Below are 6,191 nucleotides of genomic sequence, written 5' to 3'. Positions count from 1 at the left end.
CCTGCGTGTTGGGGGCCTAAGGGTCCCATCCCTCCTCCCACACCAGTGTCCTGGCCTCCACCTCATGCCCATCGCGGTGCCCCGGTCATTCACGGGAGCTTCTGCTGGGCTGTTATAGTTACCTGAGCAGGAAATGATGTCTCATCTGGAAACAGCCTAGAAAAATGAATTACCTCAACACACAGCTTGAGTCTGGATTTGCCTCTGTTTACCTAAGGCTAAAACTGCCAAAGGTGGTTTTCAGCATGGTTACCACATGACCCAGTCCAGCCCCAGGTGGCCACCCAGAGAAAGGACACCTCTGCCAAGAAGCCAACTGCCAAAACCCAGCCTTCGTCTCCTTTGCCACCACCTCCCCTCCTTATGTTTTTCATGCTTCCACTCACAATCTTTCCGTCTTTTCACAAATCAAGCTTTATTGAAGTATAATTTACATACAGTGAATTCACCCATTTCAAGCGTAGTTCGATGAGCTGTGACAGATGGAGTCACGTAATCCCCACTGTCACGATAGAGAACACTTGAGTCACCCCAAAGCTCCCGAGTCTGCCAAACACGGACGTGCTCTCTGTCACTGGGGGTCTGTCCCAGGATTTCACACACACGAAATCACATAGTATGCGGGGACCCCGCACTTGTGCAGTCCATTCTGCACCCGCCGTCCGCTCCTTTTCTTCCCGTCATACAGATGGACCATATTCGTTCATCTACTTCTGGTGGATTTGGGGTTTTCCACCTGGGGCCATTATGACTCACACTCACTACACTTGAGCACAACTCTGTGTGAGCGTGTGGCGTGTTTTTTGGGTAAAGACCTAGGAGTGGTTTGCTCGGTCAACATTCCGCTTCTCGGTTTCTAAATCTTTGCACATGGTTGTTTGCAGTCTGTTCCCTTCCACCCCCAGATGGTAAGGTCCCCAAAGGTAGAGACCTCACCGGTGCTGCTGAGGGCCTTGCCCAGAACCTAACCCAGTTCCTAGCCGAGAGTCTGTTCTCGGCCCGTGTGTCCACTGAGTGAAGAATATTGCTGCCTTCATATGAAGCTGGATTCCGGTGATGCTGGTGGGCAGGTGATGACAGAGGTGATGTTACGGAGGTGACCGGTTAGGTGACAGTGGCAGCAGCTGTTGGTGGTGATGGAGGTGGTCCTACGTAATGGTGAATGCTGGAAAGGCCTCCTGTGTCCCTCCTTGGAAATGTCAGGTACCCATGTTCTAAAGACGCCCGTGGAGCTGTCACATGGGTCCCTTTTCAGATGCCTCCTCCCCGCCTCACCTCCACTGTCAGAGTCACACCTGTCCAGCTTGCCACACAGCTGCGACACCCACTAAGCCCCCACTCCAGAAACAACCTTTTATCTCCCAAACTTGGCTTTCCCCTCTCTGGCTTCCTTCTTGTCCAGTTGAGATTTCATATTTTCTCTCAAATACACAGGCAGTATTAGCATTTCTGTCCTCTCATGGCATCATCTGGAAGAGCCCCCGCCACCCACTTTCTCCTTGCCAATACCTAAGCGCCTGCTCACTGATGGGAAGATCAACCAGGGAAGACTGGTGCCACCAGGCAGCCTGGCCTGGCGGACGCCTCAGCTCCTGGTCCCACCCAGGGCTTCCGTGCTGACCCTCCTCTGCCTTCCCTCCAGCGTCAGCTCCCCCACCCCCAGCTCTTCCTCCACAGGGAGTGACTTCTCTGAAATGCAAATGTGAGTCTGGAACTGTCTTACTGAGAATCTTTCAGTGCTTTCTGAGAAGTGGCTTTCTTTCAAACTCCTCACCCATCTCCAAAGCCTTACCAGCTCTGCCTCCCGATCCCTAGCCTCATTCCTGTACACCCCCTGCCCCCAGGTTCAAGCCACACAGGCCTTGTTCTTTTTCCTCCAAGATGCCAAGCTCCCTTCGGCCCCAGGGCCGCTCCCAGGGTCAAGCCGCCACTCCGCAGGCTAATACACGGCCTGATTCCTACCCAGCAATCTGGTCTCGGCTCCTGACCCCTATCCTGACCCTCACCCACCAGGTTGGCGACCACTGGGCTTTTGCTTCCTGAAAAGCCCTCCTTGGGTTAAACTCTTACTTGTGCTCAGCAAGCAACCTGGGGGCAAAGACACATGCCCCTGCTCAGCCCTTCCCAGCCACCAGTGGCAGCAGACAGTGGCTGTCTGCTGAGCGGTTCTTGCTGGATTGCTAACGAGGGAGAATCTGAGGGTAGGACAGTTCAGGTCATCGCCAGGTGCAGATGATGACTGAGCAAGAAAGAATTACTCTCGTCCTGCCCTCCTGGTGTCCATGGCAGGAGACCACCCCAGGCCCAAGAGGAGGTCATTGGCTGGGAGATGGCCCACCCTGAGGGATCCAGGAGACTCCTGCCCTATGCAGCTCTAAAGGCACTGCCTGGGACTTTCCAGGGGGCTGTGCACGCTGACCAGAGCCTTTGCTGGGGGGCCCCCCCGGGCACCGGGGCATTTCCTGCCTGGGCTGCCTCCTCCCTGCCACAGGACAGCAGCCCTGCTCCTTCCTCCCCCGCCCCAGGGGCTTTCCACAAAGCCAAGGCCGCTATTTTTAGCTGAGGGAGAAGGACCAAACCCTGGCCCCACTGCCTCACCCACAGGAGCCTGAGCAAAATTGGGACTGGGGTTGGGCCCCAGAGGCTGGGGAGACAGCGCCCTGGCAGCCCCTTCCTTACTTGACCCCCCACCGCCTCGCCACAGCACACCTGGGCATCCAAGGTGGCTCAGGGGCCTGGGCGACATGCCCAGTGGGCAGGGGCTCAACGCCTCGGTAGGGTGGGCCCAGGGCCTGGGTGGGCTGCCGCCCACTTCCTGCAGCCGCGCCCCAGCACTTCAAAGGCCGCTGGCCGCCCTGTGGTCACTCCCCGGCTCCCACGCAGCCGGAGGGGCGGGGCGCGCACGAATCCCTGGCAGTTGAGTTGGGCTCCAGCAGCTTCAAAGCAGCCGGGTGGGCAGCCCTGCGGTCAGTGACACCCCCAGGGCAGGATGGGGGACTCGCAGGAGGGCCAATGGGGCTCTCTCCTCTGCTTCTTCATCCTCCCCACCCCACCGCCTTCCTGGGTGGGCTCAGGGCAAAAGCCCAGACACTGTCCCGGCCCCCAGATCCTGTCCTGCAGCACGGGGCCACCTGGGGGTGGTGATGCCTTCCTGTCTGTAGGACGTATGTGGGGTCCAGGTGGGGTCACTGGAGTGCAGACCCCATTAGAGAAACCACAGAAACCAAGATGGGGGCACCCCTCCTGGACCCCGGTTCCTGGCAGGGGTAGGGCAAGGGTGGACAGGCTTCCCTCTCTCACCCCTTCACCTCCACTCTTTTTCTCTACTTTTTTGCCTGAAGCCTGCACCCGCAGTGTGGGGGCAGCAGGAGGGGAGGAGACAGAGGGAAGAAGGGCCTGCCTGTCCGCCCTGAAGCGGCCCTGCCCCCACCCACCGCAGAGGTGGGCTGGGCGGGCTGCGGTGGGGTTGACCTTGTGCCAGCTCCCCAGAGACCCGCAGTGTAAGGAAGGTGGGGGAGCAAGAGCCTCCCAGTCGCCGCCCAGAGTTCAGCAGACTCGGAGAACACAGAGTGCCTGTGAGCAAGGGGGTGGGGGAGGAAGCTTTCAGGGTCCCCTGGGGTCAGCTCTGGGACAGTTGCCGTTTTTAATCTGTGCAAGAGACTTAGAAGGAGCCGCGAGGGCTGTAACCTAGATCCGCTCAGAGAAAGCCTGGGAGGTGCCAGCGGTGGGGCCCAAGCACAGCCCTCCCCCAGCTGTGAGCCTCGCAGGGCAGAGGGGACCCTGGCCATCCTAGCACTGTCCTGCGGCCAGAGACCTGAGCTCACCATGGCCCTCCCTATCCGAGATCTGCGGTAGGCTTGCAGGGTCCTGCCTCCCTGGGGGCTGACTTCCCCCCCCCCACCCCAGCGTCCAGGGCCATCTCACGCTCCTCCAGTCTGTGTGCCGAGGTCTCCGGGGACCAGAGTGTGGCTGCAGGATCTGGGACTCCCCCAATTTAGGGTCATGAAGGAGCCCCACTCATGAGCCTGACGCCTGGGCCTAAGTGGAAGCCAGCTTTCAGCCCACTCATCCCCGCAGGCGGGAAACCTGTGCCCAGGGAAGACAGGCCTGGGGTTCTGGACTGCAGGCCGCTGAGACTCCTGGCAGCGCCCTCCAGGTCCCCACCCGGGACCCAGGTGGGCTCTTGGCAGCCAGTGACCACCCGGTCCTCCCGACATTCCTGGCTCCTCTGGGCTCGGCTCCGTAGGTCCCCCTCCCCCCACCTCACCGCCACCAATTTCTCATCTTAGGGGTGACGCGCAGAGGGGATGCTGGGAGGCGCTACGCAGAAACGCCCTCCCTGCCCCAACACACAGGACACAGCAGTCCCGGTGGAGACTCGAGCCACAAGGCGGCGCGAGTAGGGTGACAAGGCGCTTGGGCGGGGACTGCAGGTCACCCCCCAATCCTCCTAGGGCCGCGGTGTGAACTGCCCCTTGGGTGAAACCGTCCACCTTCCGCGCTCGGCCTGCCACCTTGTGAAAAATGTCGACGGTTCCATGACTTGGAAGAACCAGGGGACCCCGGCCCCCTGGTGGAGTCAAGAGTTGCCAGGAGAGGCTCTTACCGGGAAACGCAGGCTCTGATTCAGCGGCTGGCGGCAAGTGGGCTCGGTGCCATCTCCGACGCAGGGCTGTGCCCTTTGCCCGCCCCCATTGCTGGTTTTTGGGGTCCCATGCTGGCGAGGCAAAACGCCGAGGTTCTGGAACGCCGAGTCCCGACTTTGCGGCCAAGGCCAAAGGTCCCCATCCTTTCCATTCACTCCTCCCCGCAAAGCCAGGGTGGCTGGCTGGGATCCAGGCCATAGTTTCTATCTGGCCACCACCAAGCAGCTGGCGCAGGGTCCCACAGGTAAGGGGTCTCCAGGAGGCACAGAGCGAAAAGCGGGATGGATCCTCCAAGTGGTGGAAGGGCTTCTGGTACCGGCCTGGTCAGCGGGTCAGGCTCAGTGAACATTCATTAAACAGACGGCAAAACTGAAAACACCAGCTCCCTCACAGGACTCATAGGCCGGCACCAGCTTGTGGAAAAGCAGTGGCCCCATCTGGCCTTGAAAACACAGCACTTTGATTGCGACAGGCCCCCGGAATCTGGTGTGTGGGCAAGAGCGCCAGGGGGCTCGTGGCAGCCACCGTGCCAGTGAGAAACCACCATTCTAGTCAGGACTGCAGTGGTGCGTGTAGGAAGGCAGAGAGGTGTGAGAGAACACCCAGCCAGGTCAGGGTCTTTGGAGTCCAGGTAGGGGCCTAGAAAGCACAGCCAACTTTTTTGTCCTGTCCCACTGGTTGCATTTGAATGACAGACCATCATTAGCCAGCTCACCTTACATCAAATCCTGCACTGGGTGTTACAGTGGTGGAAAGGACAAGACCTTGTACTGAGAGGCTTCTAGCCAGGAGTGACACTGGGCCCAGGGTACAGTGACCCTCCCAAGTACATGTATGTGCCACAGAGGCCACCCCAGAAGGGGGGCCGAGGCCGGTACAGCTCCAGGGGGCGCTGGGCTCTGCAGAAATATGCAGATTGTGCACCGCCCAGGGGACCTCAGCCCCCAGCAGACGGCTGCGAGGCTCAACCCAACCCAACCCAGACCTGTCCCTGACGTTGGGTGCAGTGTGAGGAGACTGAGCCCGGCCCTGCAGGGACGCAGGAAACACGGCCTGAGCATGCACCGCTCCCCCACCAACCCCACCATCCTCAAGGGCGCCGTGTGACTATGATTCCAGATGTCCAGCAGCTGTCCTGGCCATTTCCGCCCCTCTTTGACCCCGCATCCGCCAGGAAGCATCTCCTCCTGTCCTCAGGCTCTGAGCCAGCCCCCACCTTCCCTGCACCCCACTTCCTGAGCAGAGGCGTTTGTGCAGATTCAGCTCCCCCTCCCACGGGGTGGCTTCAGCCTTCCCAAGGCCCGGGCGCTGTTCCCAGAGCTCAGGGCTACTATGGTTGGCTCCCGCCGTCTGGCTGCACACCCTCTGCCAGGGGCTCTGATCCTGGCCCCAGCCCCTCTAGCCTCTGGGACTGGTTTTCTCTCTCTCCCTCCACTGGCTCCAAGGTTGGCTCTCAGCTAGCTAGCAGCATAAATCAGGGCCTCCAGGGAGGTTAAGCACAACTGGCCAGAAGGAGCACTGCCTCTGTGGGTTGCTGCGCTCTGG

This window comes from Rhinolophus ferrumequinum, chromosome 23 (genome assembly GCF_004115265.2).
Source record: "Rhinolophus ferrumequinum isolate MPI-CBG mRhiFer1 chromosome 23, mRhiFer1_v1.p, whole genome shotgun sequence".
NCBI classification, from domain to species: domain Eukaryota; kingdom Metazoa; phylum Chordata; class Mammalia; order Chiroptera; family Rhinolophidae; genus Rhinolophus; species Rhinolophus ferrumequinum.
The sequence above is the reverse complement of the archived record's forward strand: the minus strand, read 5'-3'. Positions refer to the sequence as shown.